Here is a 22,100-nt window from a genome sequence, read left to right as displayed (position 1 = left end):
TGCGCGATTGCACAACATATCGCAAGTGACATATCTCTCGAAGTGCAGCTTGCTAGTCTCTTCAGCGATTTGTATCGTATGATATTTCAAGCTGTGAACATGACGGGATGATTCTGTAATACCTTTCATTAATTTAGTGGAACTGATTGGTACAATTTGTAAAAAATAATATTTAAAATATGAAATTAAAACGGCTAAATATTTATTAAAACGGATTTTTATATTCACATCTACTTACCTTATAGTAATCAGAAATTTTTCATCTGAAGAAATGGCCTTCCTGAAGTGTGTATCTTTTTTTCAAGCGTTCCTGACACAAGGCTTTTCCGAAAATGAAAGTTTTCAGGATTCATTCTATAAAACTCTCTGAATGTTGATTCATGTTGAGACAGCTTTCGAGAAACAACAGCCGACTATGGTGCAGGATGGTAAGATTGTAGGGATGTACCCAGTATTTCCGTTTTCTTCTCATCCTGCGCCTGAACCAATAAGCCACTAGAACGTTTGAACTCATATTTGTAACTGAAGTAGTGAGAATTGTGTTCACACCAAATTTTTATAGCCCAGATTGCGCCGATTTTTCGCCCAGTGTCATGAACCTTCCTAGCAATATATCATCGTAATATATTCCTTACTATATATAACATAACCGAAAAATTTATTCATGGTTGAATACCATATATTTAAGGAAGCGACAAAATTTATAAATGACCAGTTTGAGAAATTCAAAACGCTCACAGGTGAGTTGAAGAAAAGAATGGCTGAATTAGAAAAATATCAGGTGAGTGTAAGCAATGATACCAAACAGGCTTTAGATGGCCCAGAAGACCTTAAAAAATACACCCGCAGGAGCAATTTGTTAATTAGTGGAATGCCAGAAAAGGAAAAAAATTGTATGACTTGCTAGTAGAAACAGCTAAGGCATTGGGGTTGATTTGGGTATTCAAGAAATTGACGTCGCTCATCGTCTGCCGTCAAGAGGTGGAGACGTTGGAAGAATTGTGGTGAAATTCACGAACAGGTGAAAGAAAGACGAAATAATGAATGCGAGAGTAGAGAAAAGTGTGTTGAACACCAAGGATATTGGACTGATCTGCCCATCACGCAAAGTATTCATTAATGACCATCTTTCGCCCAAGAATGAGAACATTGCAAGCAGGTGCAGGCTACTAAAGCAGAATGGCAAGATATCTGCCACCTGGACAAGGGACTGCAAGATCTACGTCCGCGAAGCTAGGGATGGACCAAGAATGGTCATCAGCAATGACGCACACCTCGAGAATAAACACGGACAGTAAATGCTCCAGGTACTATATTCACACGAATTTATGCTGATTTTAAATTGTAGAATACATTTGTAGGAATAAGGAAATATTAAGTTCTGTTGAGATCCAGTGTGATACTATAGAAAACTATAAACTATAAACTACAAACTAAGAATCAATTTCTAAATTCTATATTTAAATATATCTGTTTCAATGTACAAAGTGTTAGGAATAAGTTTGAGGATATTATGCTTCTTACTGATGAGGTCACAGAATTTGACATTATAGTTATAACAGAAAATTGGCTATCAGATGAAGAAACATCCTATTATAACATACCTAGATTTGAAACTTACCATCTAGCTAGAGAGTGTACTGGAGGGGGACTGTCAGTTTATATACACTGACTGACAGAGCAAATGCAACACCAAGAAGGAGTGGTTCGAAAGAGATGAAAGTTGGGGAAAAACAGAGACGGCACGGACGAATAATTGATGTTTATTTCAAACCGATATGCAGGTTACACAATGCGCACGGCATCGACTCAGTAGGATGTAGGACCACCGCTAGCGGCGATGCACGCAGAAACACGTCGAGGTACAGAGTCAATAAAAGTGCGGATGGTGTCCTGAGGGATGGTTCTCCATTCTCTGTCAACCATTTGCCACAGTTGGTCGTCCGTACGAGGCTGGGGCAGAGTTTGCAAACGGCGTCCAATGAGATCCCACACGTGTTCGATTGGTGAGAGATCCGGAGAGTACGCTGGCCACAGAAGCATCTGTACACCTCGTAGAGCCTGTTGGGAGATACGAGCAGTGTGTGGGCGGGCATTATCCTGCTGAAACAGAGCATTGGGCAGCCCCTGAAGGTACGGGAGTGCCACCGGCCGCAGCATATGCTGCACGTAGCGGTGGGCATTTAACGTGCCTTGAATACGCACTAGAGGTGACGTGGAATCATACGCAATAGCGCCCCAAACCATGATGCCGCGTTGTCTAGCGGTAGGGCGCTCCACAGTTACTGCCGGATTTGACCTTTCTCCACGCCGACGCCACACTCGTCTGCGGTGACTATCACTGACAGAACAGAAGCGTGACTCATCGGAGAACACGACGTTCCGCCATTCCCTCATCCAAGTCGCTCTAGCCCGGCACCATGCCAGGCGTGCACGTCTATGCTGTGGAGTCAATGGTAGTCTTCTGAGCGGACGCCGGGAGTGCAGGCCTCCTTCAACCAATCGACGGGAAATTGTTCTGGTCGATATTGGAACAGCCAGGGTGTCTTGCACATGCTGAAGAATGGCGGTTGACGTGGCGTGCGGGGCTGCCACCGCTTGGCGGCGGATGCGCCGATCCTCGCGTGCTGACGTCACTCGGGCTGCGCCTGGACCCCTCGCACGTGCCACATGTCCCTGCGCCAACCATCTTCGCCACAGGCGCTGCACCGTGGACACATCCCTATGGGTATCGGCTGCGATTTGACGAAGCGACCAACCTGCCCTTCTCAGCCCGATCACCGTACCCCTCGTAAAGTCGTCTGTCTGCTGGAAATGCCTCCGTTGACGGCGGCCTGGCATTCTTAGCTATACACGTGTCCTGTGGCACACGACAACACGTTCTACAATGACTGTCGGCTGAGAAATCACGGTACGAAGTGGGCCATTCGCCAACGCCGTGTCCCATTTATCGTTCGCTACGTGCGCAGCACAGCGGCGCATTTCACATCATGAGCATACCTCAGTGACGACAGTCTACCCTGCAATTGGCATAAAGTTCTGACCACTCCTTCTTGGTGTTGCATTTGCTCTGTCAGTCAGTGTATAAAGAAAATGGACAACTAAAGTCATTAAAATCATTAACAGTTATCACAGTATACTCCAAATATAAGTATTTAGGAAAACCCGGAGATATAACGTAATTTCATATTACAACCCAAAGGAGAGTAATACTACTAACTTTATGATAGACATTGAAATTGTTTTGTTCAATACACGAAAATCAAACTCATTGCTTATAGGAGACGATAACGTAGATTTTTAAAAAGATCGCACTATTTATAGGAACTATACATCTTTATTGAATTGTTACAATTTTTGCCCTGTAATACAAGGCTACCAACAAGAATAACACCCACATCCTCAACTTTAACTAGGAGTGCGAAGGAAGCGGGCGTGGCATTAATTTTTTTTTTGCTAGGGGCTTTACGTCGCACCGACACAGATAGGCCTTATGGCGACGATGGGATAGGAAAGGCTTAGGAGTTGGAAGGAAGCGGCCGTGGCCTTAATTAAGGTACAGCCCCAGCATTTGCCTGGTGTGAAAATGGGAAACCACGGAAAACCATTTTCAGGGCTGCCGATAGTGGGATTCGAACCTACTATCTCCCGGATGCAAGCTCACAGCCGCGCGCCTCTACGCGCACGGCCAACTCGCCCGGTCGTGGCATTAATTAAAGTACAGTCCCATCATTTGCCTTTTGTGAAAAAAGGGAAACCACGGAAAACCATCTTCAGGGCTGCCGACAGTGGGTTTCGAACGTACTATCTCCCGAATACTGGATACTGGTCGGAATTAAGCGACTGCAGCTGTCGAGCTCGGTCCAGATAAAAGTAAAATTTCAAGAGTGTTACCAGTTCACATGAAAGGAGCACAGTCTGATCCCAGTAATTACAAACCAATGTATAGTATCTTCACTAGCAAAAGTGGTTAAAGTTGTAATAAAAAGTCTTGAATTTCCTAATTAAACACATTTCTTCTTCAAATTTCAGTATGGCTTCCTACCCAAACATAGTACCTTTTCAGTTGCTTTTGACATAATGTCCCTTATAGAGAATGCATTAGAGAATAATAAAATAGCAGCTGGACTTTACATAGATATTGCAAAGGCATTTGACGGAGTTAACCAAATACTACTACTTAATAAACTAGCAAATGCAGGAATGAGAGGAATAGCCTTTGAGTGGTTTAAATATTACTTAACTGATAGGAAGCAGTAAGTCAATATCAATGACACTAAAGGGCCCATCGATAATGTTAAACATAGCTTCTCACAAGGGTCACTGCTGGGAACATTACTGTTTCTAATATTTATTAATGATACAGGTTATCTTTATTTTACTAGTAAGATATTCCTGTTTGCAGATAATATATTTATATTTTATTACAGCAGATGCGAAGAAAAGATTATGGATTATATGCAAAATGATCTGAATATTGTCTCCGGGGTCGCTCAGTCGGCGGATCGAGAGTCCCAACGGGTGGAACGTTCGCAGGGCCATCTTTACTATTTCGGACAGACTTTATGAAATTTATATTTGCAGGGCTATATGTGATTGGATAGGTGGCATAACATAATGAAAATCAGAACAAAACAACCATACCATTTATTAATAAATCGACAGTCTGCACATGCAAATAATAAAAAACTATTTACTTATATACAATTTCAAAATAATATGACTGCTTCTGATTTGTTAATGTGAACTTATATACACTGCATGCTAATGGATTCCATTCATTACAATCCATTTTCACTTAAACTCCTTGTCTGAAACCAAGCTTCTGGTCTAAACCGTTGATTTACGAAACTGTAACATTGAACAGACCACAATGTTAGCGAAAATGCCGTTATAACCACTATTGCTATATTTGATCATTCAATTATACAATATTTCCTTGATGAATAAATTCTTTGCCAATTCCTTCAATTCCTTTTACAAATTCTGGGCTAATTCCTATAATTCGCAAATTCATCACGAACTCTTTAGAAAATTCTTCGATTAATTCTCTGGAAATTTATTTTACGAACGCTTAGGAAAATTATTGAAAAAATTATTTTTACAAATTCATTATCAAGTTTCTTTGAAAAATCTTTGGCAGGTTTCCCCTCCTTCTCAGATTACGTCCGACTGCATTCCTATATTTAAATTTTTAAACAATCATCCACTTTCTAAGTTACTTATAGCTGGATAGTAGAGTATCACATATATAAGCGCGCAACAAAATGAATCAAAAATCCACATGAGAAGAATCCACGAAAAATCACCAAAAGAAATTCTACGGTTTGAAATTCACTGAGAAACTGTCACGCAATTTCACAATCTCCCTCAATTATTTATCAGCAGATTTTATCACAGGATCAAGATTATTATTATTATTATTATTATTATTATTATTATTATTATTATTATTATTATTATTATTATTATTATTATTATTATTATTATGTCTCCCTTCTGGATTAGGTTGAAAACCCTTGCATCATATTCACAAATCATAGCAATGAATAACACCGTGACACGCAATAAATGATCAAAATTAGATGAACAAAAATCATCACCACCATCAGTTAGGGGTACTTCGAAGAATGCACTCATCTAGCCTCATGGAAAAATTACTCTCCGCGTTACATAATACAAGTTGTTGAGCCATATTTTATTATTATTCCCTGATGACTAATCATATAACTATAATCACAAATACCTTCACGAATAAAATTTACCCTAGCGGTCATCATGTTGTCAATTATATTCATAAAATAATCATCACAATCACATTTATCCCTCAACAACAACTTTAAATTGTTCCGATTCATTATTATTATTTCCATGATCATTATTCCTAAGTGCATCATCTCGATGAACTGCCTACTGACCACAAATAACACCTTCCCTTCTAATGTCAGAATTATTTCACAAGTCATTCTCTAACAATGCTTCGGTTCAATCATTGCTTTAGAATCGACCGATAAATTATTATTATTATCATCATCATGATTTTTATTTTTATTATATTATTATTATTATTATTATTATTATTATTATTATTATTATTATTATTATTATTATTATTATTATTATTATTATTATTATTATTATTATTATTATAGCGTTCACTTCCCCGTAATCCATTTTGAGGATCTTAATTGCTCTCGTACCCTCATGAAATTCACCAACAAATGGGGATTAATCAATGAATCAACACAGCAACATTTCAAGAAATCCATCAAATGAGATCAACGAATCAATAAATCAATGTCTACTCTACCATCACCACAATTGAAATTCTACTACTCTAACTAAATTCAACTTTTCTTCATATAAGAATACAATACAACCAGCAATCTACAGAAAGGAAGGATAATGTCACAAGGGAACTTATTATTCCGATGTATGTCTCCAGCGTCTGGTATACAAGTGTAGATATAGGTTCTTCCTCCGGATTATGGCGGATTATAGATGAACAAGTTCATCGTGCTGGCTCACACACGTCGGCTTAACAGCTCATGATACCTGTGCAGCCAGAAATTATGGAATCATTCCAGCGATGTCTTAGAGTTCCCAGGAGTTCCTTCTTGGTCGGTACATGATGACAACTAGCTCTCGTAGATTTTGCTGAATCTAAAATTTTATGTTACAATTGGATCCTCACTCGTTGTATTCCAATAGTTTGCCTTACAATACTTAACTGGCGCAATGTTGTACAATATGGTCCAACACTTATGAAAGCTTCAAATCTTGACCATATTATCAGTTTACAGCACTTCATTGAGTCGTCATAATATCAAATACCGTACTTCACTACAATACCTTTGAAAAGGATGTTCCTCGGCAAGGTTTACTCTCGAAGCTTCCAGTTCGATGATAAATTTGCCTCGTGGTGCCTACTAGAACATTCCATAAGTTACTGCGATAAAAATTCGGCGTAACGTCTTGCTGTGACTGTCCGTGTTTTGTAATGTTACACCCAGTCGAACGTACTGCGATGAGATGTCGTACTAGGCTGAACCGTCTGTACGGAAAATTAATACTAGCATAGTCGAATACTATGTCGCCGTGCAGTACTGTCTCATGGTCAACTTAATTCTTCAATAGCATTAGCAGTGGCTATCGTATTCCATCCGTCGCTCAGTCTCACGCTAAAGACACTGTTACTCTTCCTTCCAAAATTATTTCTGCCTGTAGAGCGGCTCCATTCCTTCACACTGGTCGACAGCTATTCTGCGACGTGATTCGTTATTCCATATTTGGTGTAGATGTTTCTGGAATCCTACCCCCTTCTTCTCGGGCGCTCGCTGTATGACGTAAGCCGTATGACTTGTCTATGTCCTTGACCACCTGACTCAGTTTAGCTGGCCCGCAGCGGAACGGCCTGGTAACCAGTTGATGCTTGTTCGTGCGTGTACCCGTGTTACATTACGAAAATTGAACCAACCTCTATAAATACTCTAAAATTTGATTTGGACGGGTACAATATACTAACATCATGGCTGAACAAAAATAATCTATTCACGAACAGGAAAAAATACAAAGAAAAGCAGCTCGATTTTTTCTGTGCGATTTCCGACAAAAGAGTAGCGTTACAAAAATGTTGCAAAGTTTGGGCTGGGAAGATTTGGGAGAAAGGAGACGAACTGCTCGATTAAATGGTATGTTCCGAGCTGTCAGTGGAGAGATGGCGTGGGAGGACATCAGTAGACGAATAAGTTTGAGTGGTGTCTTTAAAAGTAGGAAAGATCTCAATATGAAGATAATGTTGGAATTCAAGAGGACAAATTGGAGCAAATATTCGTTTATAGGAAGGGGAGTTATGGATTGGAATAACTTACCAAGGGAAATGTTCAATAATTTTCCAATTTCTTTGCGATCATTTACGAAAAGGCTAGGAAAACAACAGATATGGTATCTGCCACCTGGGCGACTGCCCTGAATGCAGATCATTAGTGATTGATTGATCTAGTAACGAGGCCCTCAAAAACAAAATACATGATGTTCCGTAAACCAACACAAATTATCAATACAGTACCTGTAATGTTGTAAAAATTGGCAATGAGCCCATTGAAAGAGTAAAGCAATTTTCATATTTATGTCTGGCTTTAGACAATAACTTAAGTTGGAACAGGGATTAAAGAATACAGTGAGCTGCCCGGTACACTACTCTCTGTGGCTATCGCTTGAAGCCAACGGCCACGCCTCCCATGGTTACCAAAACATGGCAATTCTTACGTTGTGAATACACTGACTGACAGAGCAAATGCAACACCAAGGAGGAGTGGTTCGAAAGGGATGAAAGTTGGGGAAAAAACAGAGTCGGCACGGAAGAATAATTGATGTTTATTTCAAACCGATATGCAGGTTACACAATGCGCACGGCATCGACTCAGTAGGATGTAGGACCACCGCGAGCGGCGATGCACGCAGAAACACGTCGAGGTACAGAGTCAATAAGAGTGCGGATGGTGTCCTGAGGGATGGTTCTCCATTCTCTGTCAACCATTTGCCACAGTTGGTCGTCCGTACGAGGCTGGGGCAGAGTTTGCAAACGGCGTCCAATGAGATCCCACACGTGTTCGATTGGTGAGAGATCCGGAGAGTACGCTGGCCACGGAAGCATCTGTATACCTCGTAGAGCCTGTTGGGAGATGCGAGCAGTGTGTGAGCGGGCATTATCCTGCTGAAACAGAGCATTGGGCAGCCCCTGAAGGTACGGGAGTGCCACCGGCCGCAGCACATGTTGCACGTAGCGGTGGGCATTTAACGTGCCTTGAATACGCACTAGAGGTGACGTGGAATCATACGCAATAGCGCCCCAAACCATGATGCCGCGTTGTCTAGCGGTAGGGCGCTCCACAGTTACTGCCGGATTTGACCTTTCTCCACGCCGACGCCACACTCGTCTGCGGTGACTATCACTGACAGAACAGAAGCGTGACTCATCGGAGAACACGACGTTCCGCCATTCCCTCATCCAAGTCGCTCTAGCCCGGCACCATGCCAGGCGTGCACGTCTATGGTGTGGAGTCAATGGTAGTCTTCTGAGCGGACGCCGGGAGTGCAGGCCTCCTTCAACCAATCGACGGGAAATTGTTCTGGTCGATATTGGAACAGCCAGGGTGTCTTGCACATGCTGAAGAATGGCGGTTGACGTGGCGTGCGGGGCTGCCACCGCTTGGCGGCGGATGCGCCGATCCTCGCGTGCTGACGTCACTCGGGCTGCGCCTGGACCCCTCGCACGTGCCACATGTCCCTGCGCCAACCATCTTCGCCACAGGCGCTGCACCGTGGACACATCCCTATGGGTATCGGCTGCGATTTGACGAAGCGACCAACCTGCCCTTCTCAGCCCGATCACCGTACCCCTCGTAAAGTCGTCTGTCTGCTGGAAATGCCTCCGTTGACGGCGGCCTGGCATTCTTAGCTATACACGTGTCCTGTGGCACACAACAACACGTTCTACAATGACTGTCGGCTGAGAAATCACGGTACGAAGTGGGCCATTCGCCAACGCCGTGTCCCATTTATCGTTCGCTACGTGCGCAGCACAGCGGCGCATTTCACATCATGAGCATACCTCAGTGACGTCAGTCTACCCTGCAATTGGCATAAAGTTCTGACCACTCTTTCTTGGTGTTGCATTTGCTCTGTCAGTCAGTGTATATAAAAACGAAGACATTTTCTCGAGAGTAGGGAAAATTTGAATCGCTCAGTTAAGTACAAACGTTTTCAAAATAACACGGCGATTAACTGTAACAACATTTTCTGGCAAACAGACCTATTAGTGCTTTTATTTTACTAAGGTCTAAGGAACGTTTCTCACGACCAACAGCCTTAAAACTACTCTCTCACTATTTGAATATAGGTATTATAAACGGAGTATATTAAAAACAGGAGATGCAATTCTTCACCAGATATCAGTAAAGATAAGGAGTGGGCTATTAATAACGGCATGCCGCAATCTGAATGCTTTAGGAAAATGCGCAATAGATCACCAAACTGGGCTTAGCAACATTAGACCTACTTACAGCATATGTTGGAGTGGTTGTGGTGTTGATTATTGTTTTAATAGGAATTAAAACCATCTTCTAAAACAAGTGGAAGCAATGCAGGGCTCAACTAAGTGCCCCTTGGACGCAAACCACACTCCGAATTAAGAGCACCTTAGGCCCTTAATCGCCTTGTACGACACGCGGTGGTGATTATTGTTTTAAGAGGGAATACAACTAGGCAAGGATCCTCTATTAACAGTAATTAGGAGGAAAAATGGAAGGTATCCGTCATTTCGAAAAATGAAGGTATCGGCCAAAGAAAGACAAGGGACACGAAGGGCGTGGAAATGAAACTCCCTAGGCCTCGAGTGCTCTAATTCTGTAGGTAAGAAATGATTGCTTCAAACATAGTAGGTACTGCATTCTCCTTCAGAACAACTTTCTTCATGGACCGATCAAACAATTCCAGGTTTGAAATGTGCTGAACATATTCTGGTGGCCTTAATCCACTCTGCTCTTCATGGACCGATCAAACAATTCCAGGTTTGAAAAGTGCTGAACATATTCTGGTGGCCTTAATCCATTCTGCTCTCCTTTCTTCATGAACAGGAAAGCTCAGAAAAAACTGACGATAAACAAAAAGTCTAACCTAAAATTCTTACGAAAAGTGGGCGGTGCTTCTGAGACTCCGTAATACTAGCACAATAACAATGGAGGTAATATAATATACTGTACAACATAATACAAGCCATACTTTGAGTCTAACCTGTGAAATGTTATTCCAGGAATATTTTTGGATTTCCGATTCGTGCGACCGTGTGCACAACACGACATTGTAAGAGCAACAACATCAACTAAATATTAGTAGGCCTATATCTTTTACGTTTTAGCGTGTCGTACAGTGTTTGCATCTGAAAATTCCCGCAATTACAATTTGCGTTCACCGTATTCACGTCAATGAGCTGTGATAGATTTCACTATCAAAAGCAACATGCGTTCTCGCGCCTATTTACGACCGCGCCCCTATGTGGACCACTGTCATTGGGCTTCACTCTCAGAGCTCCAAGGCATCTCCCTGTATTCTTTACTCCCTGAGTTGTAATGAACATATCTCAAATGTAAATAAGGATATTATTTGTGCAATTGGAGTAGGTACTAAAAAGAATGAAGGATTATGGAATAAACAGCCAACACTTAAGAAACATATATACCTACCTCATATATTCACACCTTATGTACATGAATATAATAGGGGAAACTGTACGCAGGAAACTGTAAAGCAAGTAGACATACTCCGAAAGAGTGTTTTGAAAATTGTGTATGTATATGATTTTCTAAAACCATCTGTGGAAGTTTTTCAGGAAACCAACATATTACCAGTACAATGCCAGATTAAATACTCTCAGGCTTTATTTATGTTCATGTATAAAACTAATATGATTTCTGTTAATACAGAACTATGATACAGCAGCGATATTCACACCCATAACACAAGATCAGCAAATCAGTTTTACAAAGATTCCACTAACACTACCGAATACGGTGTTAAAAACATTTCTTATTCGGCAAGCACAGCCTTTAACAATCTACCTCCAAAATTGAAACAAATCAATAAGTTGCACAGATTTAAAAAATATGTACGCAGGTAGTTCCTTGAACAGTATGTGTACCTATTTTTCCTCCTAAGTTTAGTGTATTTTGAATATCTTGTTTTTTGTAAAATAATGATATTATTATGTAAATCAATAGTTGTAAAACATTCCTTGTTATGTGTATACCTTATGTGTTAACCGAAACTGAAAGCTGCGTAGCTGTGATATTAAAGGACAGTCCCTCCTTGAGCTACTAGCTCACTGGGACATTCTATTATTATTATTATTATTATTATTATTATTATTATTATTATTATTATTATTATTATTATTATTATTATTATTATTATTATTATTATTATTATTATTATTATTATTATTATTATTGGACTTTTATGTTTTCTTATATATATAAAAGATATGAGTAAACAAGTGGAATCAGAGGTAAGGCTTTTTGCGATGTTATTCTGTATAGAGTAATAAATAGGTTACAAAGTTTTGAGGAACTGCAACGTGACCTCTATAATGTTGTGAGATGGACAAGAGGCAATGGTATGTCAGGTTGTGAGTTTCATAAGTAGGAAAAGTCCTCTCAGTTTTAATTACTGCGTTTGTTGAGAAAAGTGCTTATAATGTAACGTTAACACAATTTAACACAAATGCTCCAATTTATTTACATAAAACAAGTTTACAATTCACTGCACTGACCAAGAGATACATTGTACGCCATGATCCACACCACAACCCAAAGATTACACAAACAAGATAAACAGTGTTGTGTCACTTGTAATGTTCATAGATATGCCAGTAAGATATGACACGGCAGTCCATGGAATAAATGTGGTTCCGTAACATCCTCCCACCTTGCAATTGTTATTTTCAATTGCAAAATACTCTGTACCACAACTGAAACAAAAACACATAACACAATAAATAAATGAACACAAAAGCAAGGTCACATCAAGAGTATTCACAAATCAAGTCTTGATGGCACTTTAATTCTCCGCCCCCCTTTTGACAATTTGAATTCTTCATGTGGAGGCTTTGTCTCAGGCGAAGTGATAGTCACAGTTTCAGGCTGCTTCCACTCCTCTGGAGTTGTGTGCACCTCCAATGGATAGAGACGCTGGAGTGGTCTGATCAGCTCTCCCTCAGATGTCTTCAGTTTGGCTACTCTTGCTACCTCATCCTTCCCTGGATACACTTCCACGACGACCGCGAGGGGCCAGTTGATGCGTTTTGTGGAATCTGCTCCTATCAATACCACATCTCCCACCTTGATGCTGTTGGTCTTCCTCTGGCCGTGGTGAACTAGGAGCGCCAAGTATTCATTCCTGAATCTTTGTCGTAGGTCCTCACGTAGTTTCTGGAGGTACCTACATCGTTTAACATAGTCAACCTTGTCAACTGCATCCAAATCTGGAGTCTCATTTGTAGCAATACCCTGCAGAAATGTTGCTGGTGTCAAAGGCTTTAGTTCAGACGAATGGTCCTCAATGTATGTAAGTGGTCTAGAGTTGATCGTCGCCTCGCAATCACATAAAACAGTATATAACTCTTCATAGTACACAGAGGCTCGTCCCAAGATTCGACGCAGTAGTTCTTTCACTGTTCTGATTAGTCTCTCCCACCATCCTCCCCACCAGGCTGCTGTAGGTGGGATAAATTTCCAAGTAATCTTTCTCACAGCCGAGTGGGTGACAATCTCATCCCAATCCAACGCTTTCAGGGCATTATTAAGTCCTATGAAATTGGTCCCGTTGTCTGAGTACAGCACAGAAATTCTTCCACGCCGGGCAATGAATCTTCTTAACGCCAGAATGAAAGCATCAGTTGTCAAAGACTGCACCAGCTCCAGATGTATCGCACGATACACCGCACAAGTAAATAATACAACCCACGCCTTTTCTCCAGACTTCAGGTACAGCGGTCCAGCATAATCCACTCCCGAGACCTCGAAAGCTGCTGTTGAGCCCACTCTATCCTTGGGCAAAGGAGCAAAAGCTGGTGCTGTAGGACTAGCCTTGTACCTTTTACATTTGACACATCTTGCAATAACTCTTTTTGCCACTTTCCTAACTCCAAGAATCCAGAATCTTTCCCTGAGTCTAGCTAACAGCGTCAGTAGCCCTGCATGCTGTGACCGATGATGTTCGTACCAAACCAATCTGGTCACGATGGCATGGTTTGACGGCAACAAGACGGGTTTCGTGAATGCTTCACTTTCTTCCCCAAAGGTAGGTTTTGTTTCAACCCTCAGAACTCCCATTTCGTCCTTGAATACCCTGACTTTCTTCTCAAGTTCCTGCTCGTGATCTCGAAAGCATTCCTGCTGCACAACTCTCAACAAGGTGTTCTCGGCTTGTTGCATTTCTTCACCAGTGAGTTCACCTCTTCTTGCTTGTTTTGCCTTAGTAAGGTTGCGGAAGAATCTGATGATCCAACCAATCATTCTGACTATCTTGACATAACTTGAGAAATACAAGAGACGCGAGCAAAAGTCAGGTGAACTACACGCCACACTCGATATAACTGTCTTCCGTTTCTCAATATTGACTTCGTCTTCAGGTGCGGCAATTTCATAAAAAGGCCACTGCTCTGGGTTATCCTTTAGCCACCGTGGTCCTTCCCACCATTTGCTCTCAAAGAGTGCCTTTGGACTGCATCCCCTTGATGGAAGATCTGCTGCGTTCAGAGTCCCCGGTAGGTGGCGCCAATCCTCAGTATTGGTGTACTGTCGTATTTCATGACAACGGTTACCCACGAATGTACTCCAGTTGTCCGCCCGCTTTATCCAAGTCAAGGCTACTGACGAGTCGCTCCAAAAGAATGTTCTGCACCGTTGTAGTCCCAATGCCTCTTTCACTTGGGTAGAAATTCTGGTACCAATGACTGCTGCCAACAGTTCCAAACGTGGTATAGTGACATGTTTGACAGGAGCAATCCTCGCCTTAGCCTGGACCAACTGGACCGATACCTCTGCGCCTCTCCTTGCCCTTAAGAATACACAAGCTGCATAAGCAAGTTTGCTCGCATCACAAAATACATGAAGACTGATATCTTCCGCTCCCCAGTCCACTTGTACCATTCTCCTTGGAAGGCGACATCTAGCTAACCATTGCATCTGCTCCACCCAGTTCTTGAATTTACTTGTAATGCTATCTGGAAGCTCTTCATCCCATCGAAATTTGTGTTTCCATGTTTCTTGCAGCATCAGCTTTGGTAGTAAGGTAGACGGACATGTGAAGCCAATTGGGTCGAAAACACGCTGAGCCACAGACAACAGATTCCTCTTGGTAACTCGACAAGTGGTCATCGCAATGGTTTTGACATCACAGAGAAGCTCATCTGTAGTGACATCCCATAAGAGACCCAGGACTGGAACAACTCCATCTTGCATAGCAGCTCTGTCTTCTTGATGAACGGGGCTGCTGATCCATCCGCGAAGATCAAATTGTGCTGTAGACATCAGTGCAGTAGCTTCCCTCACAAATTTCTGCAACTGTTCTTCATTGGCTACACTGGTAACACAGTTGTCCACGTAGAAAGAGTCTCTGAGTCGCTCTGCAGTACTATTCAGTTCCTCAGGCGCATGTCTCAAGTGATGTGATATAGTCGCACCCAGTAGAAATGGACTAGACGACACTCCAAAGACAACTCTGCAGTGCCTGAGGATTGCCACCTCTTTGTTACGACAGTCCTTCCACCAAAGAAATCTTAAAAAATCCTTGTCACCTTGGGCTAGCTTGATTTGTAAAAATGCCTTTCTGATATCAGCTGTCACTCCAATAGCATGTTTTCTGAATTGTATCAACAGCTTGGGTATTAATTCCACCAAATTGGGCCCTTTTTCCAGACAGCTGTTAAGTGAGTTGCCTCTTTTATCTTGGGCTGAGGCATCGAACACAGGCCTAATTTTGGTGGTCATACTAGATTCCTTTATTACTGGCTGGTGAGGGAGGTAGTGACCATCATTCTTGCTGGCAGAGGGTATCATTTCCACTATGCCCTCCCGCAGCCATTCACGAAAGATTTCATCATACTCTTCCAACTTGCCAATGGTTTCTAGTCTTTTGCTTACACTCAACAATCTCTTCTCCGCTAGATCGTAGTTGTCCCTCAGCTGCGGGTGCCCCTCTTTCCAGGGAAGGCAAACCTCGTATCTTCCTTCTTGGTCAACTTTCACTGTCTTCTCGAAGAATTCAAGTGTCTCTGCTTCTAGAACTTCTTTGGTTTTGACATCTGCCGGGTCGCTAATGCCTATGGCTTCCAGACGCCACAAATCAGCTACATTAAAACCTGCCATACTAAAGAGGTCAGTTACTGTATTGCAGTTGCTGAATATTCTACGCTGCCCCATCACCGTCCAGCCCAGCTTAGTTTCGAGAGCAACCATCGTGTCATCTAAAACTAATCTGCAGCCTGTTAGCAGTTGCCCCATTACGTCTGCCCCAAGTAATATCTTTACCTCAGGAACATTAGAGCCTACATCTAATAAGATTATGTTGTGGTTTCGAAGCACTGGGTAATACCGCTGTGTCTCAAGCCGGGGTACAAAATCACAAATTTTCTGTTGGTCCAACATAGGAATGGTGCACTCAAATTTGTCATCTAAACTTCTAAGAGTAACTTCATAAATACCATGCACTTCTCGCCCTGTCTCTACTCCACCAAACAGATTATGTATTAACGTCTCTTCCCCTATCTTCTTCAGCCCAAGCTTGTGAACACTGTCCTTCGTGATGTATGATCTTTGAGATCCCGAGTCTAGTAACACTCTTGCCAACTTAACAACCTTGTCCACCGACACTTTAACTACCAAAGTTTGCAACAATGTCTGACCCTTTTGATGAGACAGTAAGTTCTCTGTTCTACCTGGTTCGTTTCCTTTCTCAACTGAACTTTTCTTGCTGCTATCGACTGGAATTATATCCTTTAAACCCTTGCACATAATAGTGTGATGCCCCTTGCAACAAATCAAGCACTTGAGCACAACTTTGCACTTTTTTGCACTATGGCCCACCTTGAGGCAATGGAAACATGCTCCTTTCTTTTTCAAAACTTCTTGTTTTTTCTCTGTAGTGAGACCTCTAGCTTTAAAACAGTCCTGAGACATGTGGTTCCCTTTATCGCACCAAATACATGCCCTATCACCCCTTTTCTCTTCACTCGAGAAAATTACTGCTGCTGTCGGTAGCTTTTCTTTGTTATTTTGCGATGCACTCCCACAGCCACCTAGGAAATTAGAACGAGCCAGAAGGAGACGTTCTTCACTTTCTACCTCTTGTCTCAAAAATCTCAAAAGTGTCTCGAGATAATTAGATTGGTCACCCTTCTTACATGCCTGCGACATACGAGACCGCTCCCATGCTTTCAAAATGTCATCTGGTAGTGCTGATTCTACAAGCGGGTAGAGCATTGCCGCATATTTATCGCTAGTAACCCCTAGTGACTCTAGTGCCCTTAACTGGGTCTCCAGTTTATCAAAAAGACTCCGTAGACTTATATCATTTAGCATGCTACTCTTTTGAAGTACTAATTGCAAGAGTTCACGAACGTAAATCTCAATCAGAAGTTCATCTCTTGCAAACCTCGATTTTAATTGCTCTATAGCTTTCTGATAATTTGAAGCTGAGGGTGGGAAACTTTCCACGAGTTCTCTAGCTGACGTCCCGGGTACAGTAGCCTGGCAAAGGTATTGGAATTTATCCTCTTCCTCGATTTCATCATCCTCATGTATCTTTCTGAACTGCCCCCAGAAGGCTATCCAGTTGCGCACATCTCCATCGAACTGTTTAAGTTCTAATTTCGGCAATCTTAAATTTCTTTTACTCCTGGATTTACTAGAACTAGTACTAGCAATACTATTTGCCCCATTGTCACTGAGTGTGTCATCATGCAAAAAATTCTCATACCTGGTCTTTAAGGTTAACCACCTTTCGCGGTATCCCTCCATGATTTCGTATTCGGCAGCGATCTCTTCTTCTTCTTCGTGCTCTCCGGCGTACCAAACATCACGAATTTTTTCATCGAGCGCGAATAATCGTTCAGCTTTGTCCTCGAAGATCTTGAATCCTGCGGAGACCTCTTCTCTTGTGGGTTGTTCTGCACTTAACTGCTGTTCAAAGTCATTGCCAGCACGTGTAAACAATCGGCGCAATTGTGTTCGTTCACTTTTCAATTTCATAATTTCTGCCATATTTACGCGGAAACTAGTCCTGTCACGGTCGCCAGATGTTGAGAAAAGTGCTTATAATGTAACGTTAACACAATTTAACACAAATGCTCCAATTTATTTACATAAAACAAGTTTACAATTCACTGCACTGACCAAGAGATACATTGTACGCCATGATCCACACCACAACCCAAAGATTACACAAACAAGATAAACAGTGTTGTGTCACTTGTAATGTTCATAGATATGCCAGTAAGATATGACACGGCAGTCCATGGAATAAATGTGGTTCCGTAACAGCGTTCTTGGGGTGGAAGTTCCTTTTGAGGGTCATTGTAAGTATCTAGGCGTTAATATAAGGAAAGATATTCATTGGGGTAATCACATAAATGGGATTGTATATAAAGGGTACAGATCTCTGCACATGGTTATGAGGGTGTTTAGGAGTTGTAGTAAGGATGTAAAGGAGAGGGCATATAAATCTCTGGTAAGACCCCAACTAGAGTATGGTTCCAGTGTATGGGACCCTCACCAGGATTTCTTGATTCAAGAACTGGAAAAAATCCAAAGAAAAGCAGCTCGATTTGTTTTGGGTGATATCCGAAAAAAGAGTAGCGTTACAAAAATTTTGCGAAGTTTGGGCTGGGAAGAACTAATAGAAATAAGTCGAGCTGCTCGACTATGTCGTATGTTCCGAGCTGTCAGCGGAGAGATGGCGTGGAATGGCATTAATAGAAGAATAAGTTTGAGTGGCGTCTTTAAAAGTCGGAAAGATCACAATATGAAGATAAAGTTGGAATTCAAGAGGACAAATTGGGGCAAATATTCATTTATTTATAAGAAGGGGAGTTAGGGATTGGAATAATTTACCAAGGGAGATGTTCAATAAATTTCCAATTTCTTTGAAATCATTTAAGAAAAGGCTTGGAAAACAACAGATAGGGAATCTGCAACCTCGGCGACTGCCCTAAATGCAGATCAGTTTTGATTGATTGATTACAAATAAATAAATAAATAAATAAATAAATAAATAAATAAATAAATAAATAAATAAATAAATAAATAAATAAATAAATAAATAAATAAATAAATAAATAAATAAATAAATAAATAAATAAATAAATAAATAAATAAATAATTAAATAAATAAATAGATGTAGTACTCCTGTGCACTGAGGTAGAATTATTTATCAAAGGAAAGTGATGGTAAAACAATAAAAGTCTTTATCCCTACCTGTGACGTTTCTAAACGAAACAAAAACAATTATGCAATAACAAAAAAATAACATAGTGAGCTGTTGCCAGACGAAGTTCGTTACAATCGCAGTTGCGAGCCGTGTAAGATAAAGCCGCCAAGTGCATAGTAGAAGCTTATAAATATGTTATAAATGCTGTGGTTCCAAATTCATCGTTCACTCTTTTAAGTAAAAGGGGCTCTGACGGACGTTCTGGTCACTGTACCTTTAAACAAAAGAATTCTAACAGTGGAATACAGATGAGTTTCTATTCGAATTTCCCTTGTTCCGCTTACATTTCTTGGTGGAAACAACATCATTTGAAAAAACCTTGGCCATCATCCACGTTTTTTTGTCGTCTGATTCATTTTTTCTAAGGAAACTACTGAATTCACGAAAGCAGAATCTAACAACGCCTTGAAAGAGATAAATAATTTACCTCCAGCAATTTGTGGCCCAGGTGATTCTCTGATTTCTGTCATATATATATACTTCTGCTAATGATGAATAATGGGCAAGTGTGCAACTCTTTGACCAAAATTCTTCCCCCACAGAAGTGTTTCATTTGTGGTGATGCATTAGTGCATTTTGACAGCAACCAAGGATATTTTGGCTTTGAGGAAGAGAGGATGACAACCATGCTGAGGGGGTAGCCCTACTACTGAGTAGCACATCAAAGAAGAGTTTGTTAGAGTGGCATCCTATTTCTGAACCTGTAATCACCGCACGATTTGCATCTAGTGCAATACCGGTTACCTTAGTACAATGTCATGCACCGACGAAGATGGCTGAAGAAGGGGAGAAAGATAGCATTGATAGTAACCTGCATGAAAATTTAAGTATACGGAAACGACATATTGCTATGGTAATGGGAGACTTAACTGCAAATATTGGAAGGGCTAACCAAGGCCTGGAGCAAATTATGGGAAGGCATGGTATAGGAACCCGAAGTGATAATGGAGAACGATTCATCGATCTCTGTGATATGTGTGGATTGGTTATAGGTGGTACAATTTTCCCTCAAAGAGAATGCCATAAGGTACCCTGGGTCTCTCCGGATCATAAGACTGAAAACGAGATTGATCATTGTGCCATAGAAAGGAATTGGCGCACCTCTATACTCGATGTGAGAAATAGAAGAGGTGTAGACGGAGGTAGTGACCACCATTTAGTCACAGCAACTGTACGCATTAAAATAGCATCAGCCAGACGATCAGGTCAATATGGAAGAGTGAAATTTAACACCAACAGGCTGAAGGAGACTACCATGAAAGAAGAGTTCTCAATAGAACTTCGAAATTGTTACGAAGAGCTGGGCAAACTGGAGCAGGAAGAGATCAAGGATATCGACCAACATTGGACTAAGGCTAAAGAAGTGTCCAACTCAAACTGTGAGGCGGTACTTGGAGTAAAAAGGAAAGGAAGACCTGATTGGGTTTCACAACACACTTGGATCTTAATTGAAGAGAAAAGACTCGCTAAAACCAAGAAAAATACTGCTAAAACAGGAGATGCTAAAGAGAGGACCCACAATGAAAACGCTGCCATCAATCGATCAGTTAAGCATTGCTTTCGCGGAAATAAAATGACGTTTATTAATAAGGTAGCCACAGAAGCAGAGCATGCACCGGAAGTAGGAGATGTCACAAGACAATTGGCAATAAGAAATTTGATGGCATTAAGCCAATTAAGGTTAAAGATGACAACTTTCTTACTTCTTAGGGAGAGCAGATGAAGAGATGGAGAGAGTACTTTTCGGAAGTCCTGAACCGGATTACGTAACAAACTGAGGAACCAGAACAGGTGGATGAAGAGATACCAGAAGACCGAAGGATCAGCAGTGAGCCACCAAGAGAAGAAGAAAGAGTAAATGCCATCAAACACCTAAAACTTGGCAAAGCTCCAGGACTGGGTAATGTCATACCTGAATCTCTCAAAACAAATCCAGAGGTATCTGCAGATTTAGCGCTTCCACTGATTTATGCTATCTAGGAAAATGAGACTTTCTCAGATGAATGGAGCAAAGGGCTGCTTATCAAATTTCCGAAGGGAGGGTAGTTGTCGGTTTGCCACAACTGGCGTGGTATAACACTGCTCTCTGTGCCCATGTTCTTTCGCAAGTCATTTTCAGCAGGATCAATTTGTATAAGGACAGTAAGCTGAGAAAAGAGCAGGCTAGGGGGCCGATGATCTTAGATGTTAGGCCCCGTTAAACAACAAGCAAGGAGAAGGCTAGATTCCGAGAAAGCCACTCATGTGCCGATCAGACCAATATCTCATGGATAATTGCAGAGCAATCAGCAGAATACAAGTCATCTTTGTATTTGCTCTTTATTGACTTTGAGAAGGCCTCCGACAGCATTTTAGCACTAAGATCTGGAGAGCAATGAAGATCTTCGGCATTCCCAAGAATGTCATCAACCTGATTGAGTGCATGTATGATACGTATACATGCCAGGTGGGAGATAAAGGACGTTTGACGGAACGAATTGAAGTTATGACCGGTGTGAAACAAGGATGTCTACTTTCACCCATACTGTTCCTTATGACTCTTGATGTTGTGGTGAGAAGCGCAATGAATCGACGATTGGGAATCCAGTGGAACCTTACTCAACGACTGGAAGATTTGGACTTTGCCGATGACCTATGGTTATTTGCTTAAGGTTGTATATGCTTAAAGACCTGGAAACTGCGGAGGAGTTGGACTTCGGATTAACATTAAGAAGACGAAGGAAATGCGATTGAGAAAACCGAAATAACACTCCGTTGCAATTGGATGGGCATATTATAGAGAGAGTGAATAGCTTTTGCTACCTAGGAGGCACTGTAATGGTGAAGGGAGGGGCAGATGAAGATGTGGCCAGCCGTTTGAACAAAGTTTTGGGTGCGTTCGCAACACTCCGTCCCATACGGAGGTTTAAAGAACTCAGTATGAGAACATAACTGTGGATCTCCTATAGCAATGTGAAGTCCGACTCGTTGGCTGAACGGTCAGCGTACTGGCGTTCGGTTCAGAGGGTCCCGGTTTCGATTTCCGACCGGGTCGGGGATTTTAACCTTAATTGGT

This window comes from Anabrus simplex, chromosome 2, assembly GCF_040414725.1.
Source record: "Anabrus simplex isolate iqAnaSimp1 chromosome 2, ASM4041472v1, whole genome shotgun sequence".
Lineage (NCBI taxonomy): Eukaryota > Metazoa > Arthropoda > Insecta > Orthoptera > Tettigoniidae > Anabrus > Anabrus simplex.
The sequence above is the reverse complement of the archived record's forward strand: the minus strand, read 5'-3'. Positions refer to the sequence as shown.